We start from the raw sequence: 17,735 nt of genomic DNA, 5'->3' as shown, positions 1-17,735 counted from the left end.
AGTCACTGCTCTCATTGGTGCAAAACTAACAAAATGAGGCAAAAAGTGCATTATATTCCTTCTTCTGAAAAAAGGTGATTTTTTTTTTTTTTACTAAATCCAAATGATCCAACCTGACATTTGTAGAAGTATATCATGAAATAGAAAATTTATTAAAAGAACAAAAAAATGAACATTGGCCTTTTTAGATAACTTTAAATGTCATCCTTTGGTAGTATTGTAATCTGGCTCTGTGATGTTGCCATGGCTTGTATATGGAGACAGGAAAGCAAAACAAGCATCTTTTGAGAGGGAAATAGTCATTCCTTTATATTGTCCAAGTTTTGAAAATGCAACTAAATAATAAGAAAGTTTAAGTGATGAAAAGCCGTGAAGAGTTTTATGGTAGTGCTCTAACTTGTTAATAACTAGAGAACATTTAATGGCAGGGGAGGGTCCTGGAGCCTCTATTAGCCATGCCCAACATGCTCTGCATTAAGTGACAGAGTACCAGCCATACCATCAGGTACCTCTCCCAGCACTATTGCAGCTGGATCCTGACATGTTACTAACAAGTAAAGACATCCCTTAAAATATATAGAGATATGTAGATATAAACAGAACCACAGGACCTGACTTTCACAAAGGCCTCAGGAGACTTTGTGACCTCTGTAAAATCTTGGGTTCGAATAAATAAGGGAGAGGCCATAGCAAACCCAGTGCTGCAGCTATGACTCTGTTTTTTGCTGGAGAGCTGCCACACTGACAAATGACTTAAAGGACAAGTTCTTTCTGGCATGTTTCAGCTGTCTGGAGTTTCCTCTGTATGGACCTGAGGAGCTGTGTGGTGTGTGTGTGTCTTGAGGTACCAAATGTTCAGCATCAGAAGCCCCTTCTCACTGTTGGCTTTTCTTTGCAAATAGAAATGCGCAAGAAATGGGTTAAATTTTTATTTTAGAATGTGGCTCTTTTGGTTCTGGCTCCACGCAGTGTATAGTTTATGTGAGACTTATGCATACTTCAGTTTGAAAAAAATACTTACAACACAGGTACAGTACATTATGTTATGAATGTCTCATTTGTAACGTCCAAACAATGTTGTATTCCCTTGAGATACTTTCTGTTTTTCACTGTAGTGGGATAACAAACCTGCTAGCTGCCAGTCATGTCCTACTGCTATATATGGCAACGTTAACAGGAAAAGGTACTATTGCTAATTTACAGCAATAAGGAGAAATAGGTATTGTCATGGATTGCTCTTACTGGCTTATTTTAATAGTGAGTAACCATTATTTCTAGAGATGACATCATTGTTTTTTCCCTGCTGATGGCTAGAAGTAGCTGCATTTTCTTAGGCCTGAATGAAGTCATTGGTAAGTATTTGCCCAGCTGTGTTTTTGGTGGATTTTCTGCCTCCGGTTTTTGCAGCGGGTGTGTTGGGATCCCGACGGGCTGTGCTGAAGGAGAGCAGGAAGCATGCTCCGTTTGTGTTTTCATTCTACCTGTGTGCAGAGCATCTGCTTTAGTTTAAAGGGCGTGTTGTTCCAGTTTCCAGGGCAGTCATTTGCTTGGCATTTCAAGAGTGGAGATCAGTGAGGGTGCTTGCGTGTGGTTTGTTCATTCATCAGGAGCTCTGACACTGACATTTAACCACACCACGCAGCACTTGCTGGAGTTGGACATTAAGCTCTTCAGAAAATATTTCTGGAACAGACCTCTTCTTTACAAGGTAGGTACCTATCTAGCTCAGGGTGTTGTCACAGATTTTCTTCAATAATTTCCAGCTATAGACACTTCAGGCTGGATTTGTTTTTCTTGAGTATCCTTTTAGTTTAAACTGCCTGTTTCACTAATGGCTAGCGTAATGAAGGATTACTGTTGTGGGCTTCTACTTTGTGTAAGTATAGCTCATTGTATGTGTGAAACCGGAGGATAAGAGATGTTGAGAACTTTATCAAAGCCTCCTTTACCTCTGTAGTGAGAGACTAATTTGTGCCAGAGCTTAGCAGTAGTGACTAAAATAAATGAAGCCTTAGGCCACATGAATTGTACTATAACCTTTGTTTTTATCTATGGAAATGTAACCGGTAGGTAAGGAAGTATAAGTAAAGCTTTAACTACAGGATATTCTGTAACAAAGATAAGGAAATGTCTCAAGACAGACAAAAAGGGTGCCTGGAGACTGCGAGAGCGAATCAGAAGAAGAGAAGACCCCAGACTCCGCGAACAGGATTGGATGAGCAAAGTGCCATCAGGAAATCAGGCGACCTATAGAAACTATAAAATCCTGTAACAATTGACAGGCGGGGTCCCTCTTCGGAGGCACCCAGCTTGAGCTGTAACTACTATTCCATATTAAACATAGTAGAAGAAGGAACTCTCTGATTCTTTTATTAAAGTGGAACCTAGGGACGAGCCCTGTTGTGGTGGCATCTGCATAATTCCTACCATGGTCTAGGTGGCAGCTGCATAATTCCTACAACAAAAGGCTACATAAGAGGGTGACTATATCATGACAGCATTGTTTTAAAAAGTGGTGGAACCATCCAAATTTTTGACCAGCAGGTCACTTATCCAATGGAACTCAAATGTTTCAGAGAAATGAGTGTCTTCATTTTCTGTTTCCAAGACAATAAGACACCTGCCTTGGCAGACAAGTTTGTTTGTGCTCATACCTCATGCCCTCTCCTCTTTACTTCCTCAGACCAACCTCACACCTTAAAACAACTTTTAAGACAAGTTCACCCTATTCTAGATTTCTCAACAAATTAACTACTTTTTCCCTTTATCACTGCCACACAAGAAGACTCAGAAGGTTCCTGAAAGGCAAAAGATGAGTACAATCTTCCTTAAGCCTTAATCTACCTTCCTTAAGGTTTTGGTAGCGGGGGGGCTGCAGGGGTGGCTTCTGTGAGAAGCTGCTAGAAGCTTCCCCTATGTCCGACAGAGCCAATGTCAGCCAGCTCCAAGATGGACCTGCCGCTTGCCACAGCTGAGCCCATCAACGACAGTGGTAGCACCTCTGTGATAACATATTTAAGGGGGGGGGGGGGGAACTGCTGTGCAACAGCTGGGAGAGAGGAGTGAGAATATGTGAGAGAAACAACCCTGCAGACACCAAGGTCAGGGAAGAAGGAGGGGGAGGAGGTGTTCTGTGGGAAACTGTGGCAGGTCCGCAGATTCCTTGACAGAAGAAGGAGTTGACCTAGACCAGATCGTCGTGTTCCCGTGAGAACCCCAGAAAGAAGAAAAGTAAACAACTTGCAGGAATTGAAAGAATTCATGAGCCGTTAGATAAGGAACTTGGACGAGATAGAGATTAACGCATACAACTGTGGCCAATGGTTGATTGTGTATATGCAATAAGTGCCAATGATATTGAAACGCGTATATGTAGAAAATATATAAAAGCCGGCTGTGTAAAACAATAAAGGGATTTGGCTGAGAATGCTAGAGAATGCTGCTTGATCTTCTCGTATGTCGTGTCCGTCTCAACAGCGACATCTGGTGACCCCGACGCGGCGTGATTGGAACAGTCGGCGAACAAGGACTTGCGACCGCAGGACGAGGTGCGGTGGAGACGGAGCCCAGCGTAGCTGAGAGCGGCGGAGGAGCTGCAGAGTGATCCGGATCGTTAAGACACCTGTGAAGGTGAGCCGCTGGGAACGGGACAATGGGGAATAACCTCTCAAAAGAGGAGGAAGCCGTCCTTTCAATGTGGACACTTATATTAAAAAGAAAGGGACTAAAACTGACTGGTAATAACCTTCAAAAAATGCTAATTTGGGGACGACAGCGGGGGTTTGAGGCAAGTTCGGCTGTAGCATTTAGTGTTACTACGTGGCGGTCCCTTGGGAAAGCATTGTTTGATGCCGCGTCTAAAGGTGAAAAAGATGCAACCGATTTATTGACAACGTGGCGAGTACTTTTAGAAACTCTTAAAGACTTGAAAGCTGAGCGTGATAAGGAGGAGGATAAGAGAAGGGACACTAACAAGGAGGACTGTGCTCCTGTAGCCTCTACTGGGCCGACCGAGGTTCCCCGGGAGACCTGTAAACTAGGTGGTCCAGATAAACTGCTTGCAATGCGACCTAAGAAAAAGTCTCCGCAACATGCTGCCCTGTTAGGGTCAAATTTTACAGGGACATATCAATCACCCTCTGAGCAGCTGAAAGCTGCAGAGAAAAACCCTCCACTTGATCAATTGCCTTCTGATCAACTGAAAGCTGCGGAGCATTCTCCTCCACTTTATAAGCTGCAGGAGGCAAGAGAAAAATATACAAATCCTCAAGTTGATACAGGTCCTTTCCCTTCTCCGGTAAATCCCCCTGATAGTAATGAAACTGCGGACGAGGAAGCGCAGGACCAGTTGTATCCCCCTTTACCAGACAGGGACGAGGACGATGGTCCCCTGAGGGGTGTTGCTGAGCCCTCTACTGTCTCTTTAAGGCAGGGGGAGGGGCAAGGAGGACCGCAGTGTCGACCCCCCTTGCCCCGGTCGTGGGAGTTGCCACCTGCTACTGTTATATTCCAACCGCGTAATGCAGTAAGTTTTTGGGATCAAGTAAGAAAAAAGCCCTGGAATTGGGAAACTGGGAGTTGACTGAAGCCTTAGGACTGCCGATAGAAAAAGAAGGAGCTGTATCAGAGATAGCGGGGGGGCCGAGTGCTTTCCCTGTGGAACTTGCTTTACCTGGGTCTAATCAGCCTAATCAACATATAGGTTTGTCATGGAAAGTTATACAAGATACGCAGAGTGCTGTGGCTAAATATGGGCCGAATTCTCCGGCGGTGACGCAGTTGTTACGGTTGTTGAATTTGGATATGTTGGTGCCCTATGATTTTCAGCATTTAGCTCAAATTATGTGTCGTGGTTTAACCCCAGCCGGCAGCTAAGCACCACGCAGCTGCTCGCTCACTGCCCCCCCACCCCTGAGATGGGGGAGAGAATCAGGAAAAAAACCTCATGAGTTGAGATAAAGACAGTTTAATAGGACAGAAAGGAATGAAAAACAATAATGATAATAATAATATGACAATAGCAATACTAAAAGAATTAAACTATACAAAGCAAGTGGTGCACAATGCAATTGCTCACCACTCGTTGACCGATGCCCAGTTAGTTCCCGAGCCGCGATTCCCCCTCCCAGTTAACTCCCCCCAGTTTATATACTGGGCATGATGTCATATGGTATGGAATATCCCTTTGGCCAGTTAGGGTCAGCTGTCCTGATGGTGTCCCCTCCCAGCTTCTTGTGCCCCCTCCAGCCTTCTTGCTGGCTGGGCAGGAGAAGCTGAAAAATCCTTGACTTAGTATAAACACTACTTAGCAACAACTAAAAACATCAGTGTGTTATCAACATTATTTTCCTACTAAATCCAAAACACAGCACTATACCAGCTCCTAGGAAGAAAATTAACTCTGTCCTAGCCAAAACCAGGACAGCATCCACCCCTTATTCTATACCATCTACATCATCTCCAGGTCCCACACTTCCCAATGCATTTTCAATTAATCACCACCACTTTTCCTGTCTTTTGATACATATACACACAGATATCATTCCCTTAATCTATAGGCCTTTACAATGTCCCTTTAAAATGTCCGTTGAGTTCATTCAGTCCATGACTTTGGACTCCATCTATCATAACAGTCTGTCTGGGCAGGAGGGATGGTGCAAAGTCCGCTCAGTCAGCAGAGCAGGATCCGGCTTTGGTGCAGTGCAGCGGGCAGATGACATTGGGCGCAGCAGGAAGATGGTGTGTAGTGTTGGATTGTTGCATGCTGCAGTCAGTCCTGGTTCCATCACTACTGCACCTTGCTTAGTTTTATCAAAGCTCATTCTTTATTAATCTAGATAATTCTTACTGTAATACTGTTGATATAGCATATAACAACTATAGTAGTGATGACATACAGTGGCAGGGTTATATAGCAATTAACATCATACAATTTAATCTATTGGCTATTCTCACCTAAAATCAAATCCCCTTGAGGCACACATCGGACTTCCCCATCCTTCCGCATCACCCACCAAGTGCACCCAGGTCCTTGAGCAAAAGCAATCCCACGAATGGGTTTGCCTTTGCCTGAGGCAGGAGTAATCCAGACTGTCTTCCCTAGCATATTTTTATGTGCACTACAGGGACCTTATCCCCTTCTACAGTACGTAAAAGTTCTGATTGGGCAGGGCCAGCCCAATTGGCAGATCCTCTAGTGTTGACTAACCAGGTGGCCTTTGCTAGATGTGTATCCCAATGTTTAAAGGTCCCACCACCCATTGCTTTCAATGTAGTCTTTAACAATCCATTGTATTGCTCGATTTTCCCGGAGGCTGGTGCATGATAGAGAATGTGATACACCCACTCAATGCCATGCTCTTTAGCCCAGGTGTCTATGAGATTGTTCCAGAAATGTGTCCCGTTGTATGACTCAATTCTTTCTGGGGTGCCATGTCGCCATAAGATTTGCTTTTAAAGGCCCAGGATAGTGTTCCGGGCGGTGGCATGGGGCACGGGATATGTTTCCAGCCATCCGGTGGTTGCTTCCACCATTGTAAGCACATGGCGCTTGCCTTGGCGGGTTTGTGGGAGTGTGATATAGTCAATCTGCCAGGCCTCCCCATATTGATATTTCAGCCATCGTCCTCCATACCACAGAGGCTTTAACCGCTTGGCTTGCTTAATTGCAGCGCATGTTTCACATTCATGGATGACCTGTGCGATAGTGTCCATGGTCAAATCCACCCCTCGATCACGAGCCCATCTATATGTTGCATCTCTTCCCTGATGACCTGAGGTGTCATGGGCCCACCGAGCTAAAAATAATTCACCCTTATGTTGCCAATCCAGATCCACCTGAGCTACTTCAATCCTAGCAGCCTTGTCTACCTGTTGATTGTTTTGATGTTCTTCAGTGGCCCGGCTCTTGGGTACGTGGGCATCTACATGATGTACTTTCACAACCAGGTTCTCTAGCCGGGCAGCAATATCTTGCCACAATGGGGCAGCTCAGATGGGTTTACCTCTGCGTTGCCAGTTACTCTGCTTCCATTGCTGCAACCACCCCCACAGAGCATTTGCCACCATCCATGAGTCAATATAGAGACAGAGCACTGGCCACTTTTCTTGTTCAGCAATGTCTAAAGCCAGCTGGATGGCTTTCACCTCTGCAAACTGACTCGATTCACCTTGTCCTTCTGCAGTTTCTGCAACTTGTCATATAGGACTCCATACAGCCGCCTTCCACCTCCGATGCTTTCCTACAATGCGACAGGACCCATCAGTGAACAGGGCATATTGCCTCTCATTTTCTGGCAGTTTATTCTACAGTGGGGCCTCTTCAGCACGCATCACCTCCTCCTCTGGTGATATTCCAAAATCTTTACCTTCTGGCCAGTCTGTGATCACTTCCAGAATTCCTGGGTGACTGGGGTTTCCTATTCGACTTCATTGTGTGATCAGTGTGACCCACTTACTCCATGTAGCATCAGTTGCATGATGTGTAGAAGGGACCTTCCCTTTGAACATCCAGCCTAGCACTGGCAGTCGGGGTGCTAAGAGGAGCTGTGTTTCAGTACCAACCACTTCTGAAGCAGCTTGAACTCCTTCATATGCTGCTAATATCTCCTTTTCAGTTGGAGTATAGTGGGCCTCAGATCCTCGATATCCCCGACTCCAAAACCCTAGAGGTCGACCTCGGGTCTCCCCTGGTGCTTTCTGCCAGAGACTCCAGGTAGGGCCATTCTCCCCGGCTGCAGTGTAGAGCACATTTTTGACATCTGGTCCTGCCCGGACTGGCCCAAGGGCTACTGCATGAACTATCTCCCGTTTAATCTGTTCAAAGGCTTGTTGTTGCTCAGGGCCCCATTTAGAATCGTTCCTCTTCCGGGTCACTTGATAGAGAGGGCTTACAATCAGACTATAATTTGGAATATGCATTCTCCAAAAACCTACAACACCTAAGAAAGCTTGCGTTTCCTGTTTACTAGTCGGTGGGGACATAGCTGCTATTTTGTTGATCACATCCATTGGGATATGACGACGTCCATCTTGCCATTTTATTCCTAAAAACTGAATCTCCTGTGCGGGTCCCTTCACCTTACTTTGTTTTATGGCAAAACCAGCTTCCAGAGGGATTTGGATTATTTTCTCCCCTTTCTCAAAAACTTCTTCTGCTGTGTTGCCCCATACGATGATGTCATCAATGTACTGCAGGTGTTCTGGAGCTCCACCTTTTTCCAGTGCATTTTGGATCGGTCCATGGCAAATGGTGGGGCTGTGTTTCCACCCCTGGGGCAGTCGATTCCAGGTGTACTGGACGCCCCTCCAAGTGAAAGCAAACTGTGGCCAGCACTCTGCTGCCAAAGGGATTGAGAAAAATGCATTGGCAATATCAATTGTGGCGTACCACTTGGCTGCCTTTGACTCCAGTTCATATTGAAGTTCTAGCATGTCTGGCACAGCAGCACTCAGCGGTGGTGTGACTTCATTCAGGCCACGATAGTCTACTGTTAGTCTCCACTCTCCATTAGACTTTCACACTGGCCAAATGGGGCTGTTAAAGGGTGAGCGAGTCCTGCTGATCACTCCTTGGCTCTCCAGTCGACGAATCAGCATATGGATGGGAATCAGGGAGTCTCGGTTGGTGCGATATTGCCACCGGTGCACCCTTGTGGTAGCGATCGGCACCTGTTGTTCTTCGACCCTCAGCAACCCCACAACCGAAGGGTCCTCAGAGAGACCGGGGAAGGTTCAATTCCCTCCGTCTCCAAGGCAGCTATACCAAAAGCCCACCGATACCCCTTTGGGTCTTTAAAATACCCTCTCCTGAGATAGTCTATGCCAAGGATGCATGGAGCCTCTGGGCCAGTCACAATGGGGTGTTTCTGCCACTCATTCCCAGTTAGGCTTATTTCAGCCTCCAATAGAGTTAGCTGTTGAGATCCCCCTGTCACACCAGATATACAGATGGGTTCTGCCCCTTTATAGCTTGATGGCATTAGAGTACACTGTGCACCAGTGTCCACTAGAGCCTTATACTCCTGTGGGTGTGATGTGCCAGGCCATCGAATCCACACAGTCCAATAAACCCGGTTGTCCCTTTCTTCCACTTGGCTGGAGGCAGGGCCCCTCTAATCCTGGTCAGAGTATTTGTTACTCACTTCTTGTAAAAATGACTTAGAGGTCCCTTCAAGAGGGTCAGAAGCCCTTCTACTTTGTCTGGCAACCGGAGCGGCATCTTTCCTGGAAGAATCCCCTTTTCTGGTTGTTCTTCCTTTCAATTCACGTACCCGTGCATCTAGGTCGAGGCAGGTTTTCCATCCCATTTCCTCATGTCCTCTCCGTGGTCACGCAGGTAAAACCACAGGGTACCCCGTGGTATATACCTTCTATGTTCTCTCTCTTGAGCAGAGGAATGCTCACTCCTAATAGCTGAGATATTGGTCTGTACAGGTGGGGAGTAGGACTTTTTGATCAGTTCAATCAGTTCTTCGGACTTTTCGGACAGTTTTTCCACAGCCGAGACACAGGCTCGTAGGGAGGAAGAGAGATTTTCTTCATATTGCCGGAGTTGGCGAGCCATTTCATCCACTGTCGGTGCCTCTTCGTCTTTCCAAGTTAGTACTGCCAATGGGTTGGCATACGATGATGGTGCGCTCCGTACAAACTTCCGCCACATGGGTCGTGTGCATTGAACTTCATCTGGATCTCTGGGTAATTGTAAACTGTCCGGGTCATAATAAATCATCTCTAGCACTGCTAATTCCCTCAGGTACTGAATACCTCTTTCCATGGTGGTCCACTTGCCTGGTTGACATATAACATCTTCCTTGAAGGGATACCTTTCCTTCACACTTGACAGGAGTTGCCTCCAGAGGCTGAGGGCTTGTGTCCCTTTTCCAATCGCCTTATCAATGCCACCTTCCCTAGCAAGTGATCCCAGCTGCTTGGCTTCCCTACCCTCTAATTCCAGGCTACTAGCCCCATTGTCCCAGCATCGGAGCAGCCAGGTGATAATGTGCTCACCTGGACGACGGCTGAAATCTTTTCGCATATCCCGCAGCTCACTCAGGGATAGAGATCGGGTGATTACTTCTGGTTCTGCCTCTTCCTCCTGTTCTCATGATGGCCCTGGTTCATCTTCATCCTTCGCTAAACGAACTGATTTTTTTGTATATTTCTTCTTCTGTATAGGGGCGACTGATACTGGCACAGGTTGGTTCTCTGGTTCAGCCGCAGCGCCTGTCGCAGGGGTTGGAGTAGCCGCAGCACCTGTCGCAGGGGTCGGAGTAGCCGCAGTGTCTGTTGTCGGGGCTGGAGTAGCCGCCTTGCCTGTCGCTAGGGTTGCAGTAGCTGCAGTGTCTGTTGCAGGGGCTGGAGTAGCCGCAGTATCTGTCGGTCTGTTTTCCCTCCCTTCCCCCGGGGGTGCTGCACAGTATCGAGCAGTGTTTGGTAGATACTAGCCAGGGCCCAGCACAGTGCGATAAGTTGTGCCTCTTTGGAATAGCCACAGCATTTTCCTTTCAGATAATCTATCACTTTATCAGGGTCCTGTAGTTGTTCAGGAGTGAAGTTCCAAACCATTGGAGGTGAGAAGTTCTCTAGATACCTGCCCATTTTCTCCCACGTGCCATGCCACCCATGGCTATTAAGCCTCGGGGCAGATTTCCAAAAGGTATTCTTAAACAGTTGTTTAACCTTAAAAAAGACCTGGAACACATTCAGGAGACATAGCAATAGGAACATGCTGGTTTGAACATCCCAAGGATATTCAAAATTCTCAAGAGCCACTGTAATTTGCCTGGAGGAGAAGGGGAAGGTGAAGAAATGTGTCTCCCCCGTGGCTTGGCTCTCCGAGGAGGAAAGGTACAAGGTGTAATTATTAATAGTTTCTGATAGACGGCTCCCGAAGTACGGAGGTGACGGCAATGCTGAGTACAAATACCAGATTAGTTCCACGACCAGCAATTCTATCGTATCATAAGCCAGTGTTACAAAGTACAACAACATGATAACTCTGGCCCAGTTCCCACGGGTGATAAACAGCACAACAGGGAGCATATACTGCAAGTAAGGTATTACATAACGCACCTTTAAGAACAAGCGCACCAACTTTGAGAGCAAATACATCAACATTGTGACCAGCAACTATTGAACTAATATAATGTATGTTTATAACAAATTTGTTCTAACACATTCCAGTCAGATTTGTCGTTATCTCAACCCGTCGAGCCCCACGTTGGGCGCCAAAAAGGACTGTCATGGTTTAACCCCAGCTGGCAGCTAAGCACCACGCAGCCGCTCGCTCACTGCCCCCCCACCCCTGGGATGGGGGAGAGAATCAGGAAAAAAAACTCGTGAGTTGAGATAAAGACAGTTTAATAGGACAGAAAGGAATGAAAAACAATGATAATGATAATAATAATATGACAATAGCAATACTAAAAGAATTAAACTATACAAAGCAAGTGGTGCACAATGCAATTGCTCACCACTCGTTGACCAATGCCCAGTTAGTTCCCGAGCCGCGATCCCCCCTCCCAGCCAACTCCCCCCAGTTTATATACTGGGCATGATGTCATATGGTATGGAATAGCTCTTTGGCCAGTTTGGGTCAGCTGTCCTGATGGTGTCCCCTCCCAGCTTCTTGTGCCCCTCCAGCCTTCTTGCTGGCTGGGCATGAGAAGCTGAAAAATCCTTGACTTAGTATAAACACTACTTAGCAACAACTAAAAACATCAGTGTGTTATCAACATTCTTTTCCTACTAAATCCAAAACACAGCACTATACCAGCTCCTAGGAAGAAAATTAACTCTGTCCTAGCCGAAACCAGGACATTATGTTTCAGCCAGTACAACATTCGGTGTTTATGAACATCTGGCAGCAGCTAGCTGATCATCACGCACTGCAGAATATGCAGTTGCCTGATGGTCATCCCTGTCGTGGTGTAGGCACAGATGCATTAATGGGAACTGGGGCAGTTTTTAGCAACCCAACCATACAGGCGCAGTGGCACCCTCAGGTTCTTGAGCAAGTAAAGGGCATAGGCATGCAGGCTTTGTATCGCACAGCGGAGTTAGCAGAACCAAAAGCGAGGTATACAACAATTAAGCAGGGATCCCGAGAGCCGTTTTTACAGTTTGTGGAAAAGTTGCGAGGCGCGATAGAGAAACAAGTGTTTGATGTGGGTCTCCGAGCCATGCTGACTAAACAACTGGCTAGAGATAATGCCAACCTGGATTGTCAAAAAATTATTGAGGCAATGCCCAGTGATCCATCCCTAGAGGATATGGTTACGGCATGTGCTAAGGTTGGCTCTGTTGAACACAAAATGGCTGCACTAGCTACTGCTCTGGCTGCCCTCCGTGTGAAAGATCAGAAATGCGTTGGGTGCGGAAAGACAGGACACATTAAGTCCGAATGCCCTGATAGTTCGGGACAGAAAGGGAAAATGGGAAGTCCAAACAAAAAAGGGCTCGGTGAGGTTACATGTAACAATTGTGGGAAGAAAGGCCATTTTGCTAAACAATGTAGGTCAAAGTATCATGTTAATGGGCAGCCACTGCAGGGAAACGGCAGGAAGAGCCTGAAAGGGCGCGCGCAGATACAAATGCCCTACAGCCCTGGCAACCCCTTTGCGGGGGTAATGCAGCAGCAATGCAACCCTCAACCTTATGTGACCAACTGTCAGGGAAAACCGTCGGATCAGCCAGGATGGATGTATCCACTGCCAACGCAGTAACAATTTCTGATTGCCAAATTCATCGAGTGCCTTTGGATGCCTGGGGACCAATTGGTAATGGACTAAGTGCCTTATTGATAGGACACTCAAGTAGCACACTACAAGGATTGATGGTACATGTGGGAGTGATTGATGCTGATTACACAGGTCAGATTTGTGCTATGGTGTCCACAGCAACACCACCAGTCACGATTCCTCAGGGAACTAGACTTGCTCAACTTGTGCCTTTTATGAGTTGTGTTCCTAGGACAGAGCAAATTGTTCGTGGAGACGGTGGCTTCGGATCGACGGGGAAGCCATCTGTTTTTTGGTCCCAGACTGTCACAGACAAGAGGCCGCAGATGACCTGCTCGCTCGCCATGGACCATGCAGTCCCCTCTCGGATAAGTCTTTCGGGATTACTGGATACAGGGGCTGATGTTACCATTATTGCTCAACGTGATTGGCCTCCTGCTTGGCCTCTGGTGTCAAATAATATGGGAGTGATGGGCCTTGGGGGCGTTGCCGTTAGCTTTATGGCTGCCAAGCCTGTCCTTGTCAGCAATCCTGAGGGCCAAAAAGCAACTGTCCGACCCTATGTGACATCAGCACCGTTGAATCTGTGGGGGAGAGATTGTCTTGGGCAGTGGGGAGTAAAAATAACAACGGATTTTCAGTAGGGGTCACTGTGTTGCAGGGCGTGGCACGACCCACACTGGCACTGACGTGGTTAACAGAGAAGCCTATCTGGGTAGATCAGTGGCCCTTAGTCATGAAAAACTCGCAGCCCTGCACCTGTTAGTTAAAGAACAAATTGATGCAGGACACATAGAAACCTCCCACAGTCCTTGGAATACCCCAGTGTTTGTGATTAAAAAGAAATCAGGGAAATGGCGTTTGTTACATGATTTAAGAAAAATCAATGAGGTGATGGCAACTATGGGGGCCTTGCAGCCTGGGTTGCCCTCACCGACCATGATTCCAATGCAATGGGAAATTGTAGTAATGGATTTAAAAGATTGGTTTTTTACCATTCCTTTAGCCAAACAAGATATGGAAAAATTTGCATTTACAGTGCCTTCAGTGAACAACAGCGAACCTGCCAAAAGGTATCATTGGAAAGTGTTACCGCAAGGTATGAAAAATTCACCTACTATTTGTCAATGGTTTGTAGCAAGAGCTTTGAGCCCTGTTAGAGAGCGGTTTCCAACGGGATACTGTTATCACTACATGGATGACATTCTGCTAGCAGCGCCATCGCCAAAGATGCTAGCAGAAATGGAAACAGAAACACAAAAATCATTGCAGCACCAAGGGCTAGTGATTGCCCCAGAAAAAGTACAACGTCAACAACCATGGCTGTATTTGGGCATGAAAGTGTTAGAACGTACAGTAATGCCGCAGCCAGTTCAATTGCTATTAAATGTCAAAACACTCAATGATGTACAGAAACTGGCTGGAGTAATTAATTGGGTCCGGCCCTACTTAGGTCTGACATCCTCTAAATTGCAACCCTTGTTAGACCTGTTAAAAGGAGACTCAGACATTTCAGCGCCACGAATTTTGACCCCAGAAGCAAAACAATTAATTAGTGAGGTTGAACAAGCAATTATGCAAAAATATGTGTGGAGAATTGATTTGTCTATACCAGTTCAAGTGCTTATCTTGATCGATAATTTGATACCTTTTGCCATGTTGGCACAATGGAACCCTGACTGGCAAGACCCTCTCCATGTATTGGAATGGGTCTTCCTCCCTTTCAGACCCAAGAAAACTGCTCCTGGCCTGTTTGAACTACTGGCTCAGATTGTGATAAAAACTAGAACTCGTTGTATGGAATTGTTGGCGCGAGACCCAGAAACTATCGTTGTACCAGTACAAAGTGAATACTTTGAATGGTGTCTTGCCAACAATTCGGCACTCCAAGCAGCAATGACAAATTTCACAGGACAAATTCGGTATCACCTACCCTCGCACCCATTAGTCAAAATGTGCAGTCAAATTCCGTTTGCGCAAAAGCATTTAAACCAGTCCGAGCCTGTGCCTGGTCCCACTGTGTTCACTGATGGCTCAGGAAAAACAGGGAAAGCTGCCATGGTGTGGTATGATGGACACCAATGGCAGAACAAAATCGAGCATCAGGAAGGCTCACCTCAAATTGTTGAACTGAGAGCTATGGTCATGGTATTTCAACATTTTTCTTGTCCTGTTAATGTGGTTACAGATTCTGCTTATGTAGCTGGATTAGTGCAGCGTTTAGACAAAGCTGTTTTAGGTCAAGTTAACAACGAAGCACTGTTTGGAATTTTGAAATTTTTATGGACAACAATTCAGAAGCGACATTTCCCTTATTATGTTCTCCATATTAAGAGTCATACGACTCTCCCAGGCTTTTTGACAGAGGGGAATGCGTGAGCAGACGCTTTAGTTTCCAGTGTGGCCATGAGGCCTACCCCGGATGTTAAACAGCAGGCTGTGTTGTCTCATTCTTTTTTTCACCAGGGGTATCAAGCCCTGAAGCGGCAATTTCACTTGTCAAACTCCGAGGCCCGCGCCATCGTTGCTGCGTGTCCTGATTGCCAAGGCCAACATGTCCCTCACTTTTATGGGACCAACCCTAGAGGGTTACGAGCTCTCCAAATATGGCAAACAGATGTTACCCACGTGCCAGAATTTGGCCGACTAAAATATGTTCATGTCTCTGTTGATACTTTTTCTTCGGTTGTTATTGCTACTGCTCACGCAGGAGAAACTGCACGGGATGCTATTCGCCATTGGCAACGAGCATTTTCCGTTGCAGGTGTCCCCCAGCGAGTTAAGACAGACAATGGCCCAGCTTATGTGTCTGCAAAAGTATCCTCATTCCTTCAATCCTGGGGTGTCACTCATGTGACAGGCATCCCTCATTCTCCCACTGGACAGGCCATTGTCGAGCGTATGCATGGTGTCCTGAAACAACTCTTGCAAAAACAAAAAGGGGGAATGACAGGAGAATCTCCAGAAGCACGATTGAACAAAGTAACATATGTCTTAAATTTTTTACAGATTTCTGATGATGCTCAGGAGCCTCCAATAGCACGACATTTCGGATCCTTGACTAACACCAGTGGGGTTTCCCCTGGGGTTAAAGTCAAGGTTCGAGATCTGCAGACAGGTCAGTGGTCAGACCCCTGTGACTTACTAACTTGGGGGCGAGGATATGCTTGTGCTTCAACAGGTAATGGCCCTCGGTGGGTGCCTGCTCGTTGTGTCCGCCCTGTGCTTGGTGATTCTGGCCGCTGAAGGATGGATGGTCCCACAACCCAAGAAAAATGTGTGGATGACCTTGGCAAATGTGACCCACCAGGATACCTTGTACCTTTCTATTGCAAATCCTGACAACCCCTTATGTTAATGCGACACTGCTTGTATATAGAAATGCTACTGCTTGGTGTAATTATACCTCTCCTAACATTTTGCGATCTTTTTCTGTGTCCATTGCTTTGAGTGATCTGTTAACTGATGTTGATAGCGTTAGGCATGCTACTTTGCAAAATAGAGCTGCAATTGATTTTTTATTATTGGCACAAGGTCATGGATGTGAAGAGTTTTGAAGGGATGTGTTGTATGAATTTGTCTGATCATAGTGAATCCATACACAAAAGTATTCAACTTTTGAAAGAAGGAGTTCGCAAATTATAAGTTGATGATGGGTGGAACTGGTTAAATAATCTGCTGAACGGATGGGGACTGTCAGATTGACTATTGTCTCTTGTGAAGACGGGGATGGTAATCTTAGTAATTGTTGTAGTTGTGTTACTAATGATGCCTTGTTTGGTCAGCCTGTTGCAAAGGGCCCTGCAATGGACTGTCAGTGCCATCTTTGTAGCACAAATACAAAAAGGGGGAATTGTGGGAAACTGTGGCAGGTCCGCAGATTCCTTGACAGAAGAAGGAGTTGACCTAGACCAGATCGTCGTGTTCCCGTGAGAACCCCAGAAAGAAGAAAAGTAAACAACTTGCAGGAATTGAAAGAATTCATGAGCCGTTAGATAAGGAACTTGGACGAGATAGAGATTAACGCATACAACTGTGGCCAATGGTTGATTGTGTATATGCAATAAGTGCCAATGATATTGAAACACGTATATGTAGAAAATATATAAAAGCCGGCTGTGTAAAACAATAAAGGGATTTTGCTGAGAATGCTAGAGAATGCTGCTTGATCTTCTCGTATGTCGTGTCCATCTCAACAGCGACAGTGTTCCAGGTGCCGGAGCAGAGATTCCCCTGCAGCCCATGGTGAAGACCATGGTGAGGCAGGCTGTCCTCCCCTGCAGCCCATGGAGGTTAATGGTGGAGCAGATATCCACCCTGCAGCCTGTGGAGGACCCCACGCTCGAGCAGGTGGGTGTGCCCTGAAGGAAACTGTGACCCCATGGAGAGGAGCCCATGCTGGAGCAGGTTTTCTGGCAGGACCTGTGGCCCCATGGGGGACCCACGCTGGAGCAGTCTGTTCCTGAAGGACTGCACCCTGTGGAAGGGACCCATGCTGGAGCAGTTCGTGAAGAACTGCAGCCCGTGGGAAGGACTCACGTTGGAGAAGTTCATGGAGGACTGTCTCCCATGGGAGGGACCCCACGCTGGAGCAGGGGAAGAGCGTGAGGAGGAAGGAGTGGCAAAGACAACATGCAATGAACTGACTGCAACCCCCATTCCCCGTCCCCCTGTGCCGCTCAGGGGGAGGAGGTAGAAGAGTCTGGAGTGAAGTTGAGCCCGGGAAGAAGGGAAGGGTGGGGGGAAGATGTTTTAAGATTTTTTTTTTTTTTTTAATTCTCATTATCCTAACTCTGATTTGATTGGTAATAAATTAAATTAATTTCCTCAAATCAAGTCGGTTTTGCCCATGACAGTAATTGCCGAGTGATCTCCCTGTCCTTATCTCGACCCATGAGCCTTTTGTTATATTTTCTCTCCCCTGTCCTGTTGAGGAAGGGGAGTGATAGAGCGGCTTGGTGGACACCTGGCATCCAGCCAAGGTCAACCCACCAC

The 17,735-nt window shown here is 46.5% G+C and overlaps 1 long non-coding RNA gene across 1 annotated transcript; it reads left to right on the top strand.

Annotated features, from left to right (window-relative positions):
• Window positions 1-3,460: 3,460 nt before the first annotated feature.
• On the top strand, window positions 3,461-16,157 carry LOC127027909 (uncharacterized). Its single transcript, XR_007767855.1, has 2 exons — window positions 3,461-3,630; window positions 15,750-16,157. It is a non-coding gene; the product is annotated as an uncharacterized LOC127027909 (long non-coding RNA).
• Window positions 16,158-17,735: the final 1,578 nt, after the last annotated feature.

This window comes from Gymnogyps californianus, unplaced genomic scaffold, assembly GCF_018139145.2.
Source record: "Gymnogyps californianus isolate 813 unplaced genomic scaffold, ASM1813914v2 HiC_scaffold_105, whole genome shotgun sequence".
NCBI lineage: Eukaryota > Metazoa > Chordata > Aves > Accipitriformes > Cathartidae > Gymnogyps > Gymnogyps californianus.
The sequence above is the reverse complement of the archived record's forward strand: the minus strand, read 5'-3'. Positions and strand labels throughout refer to the sequence as shown.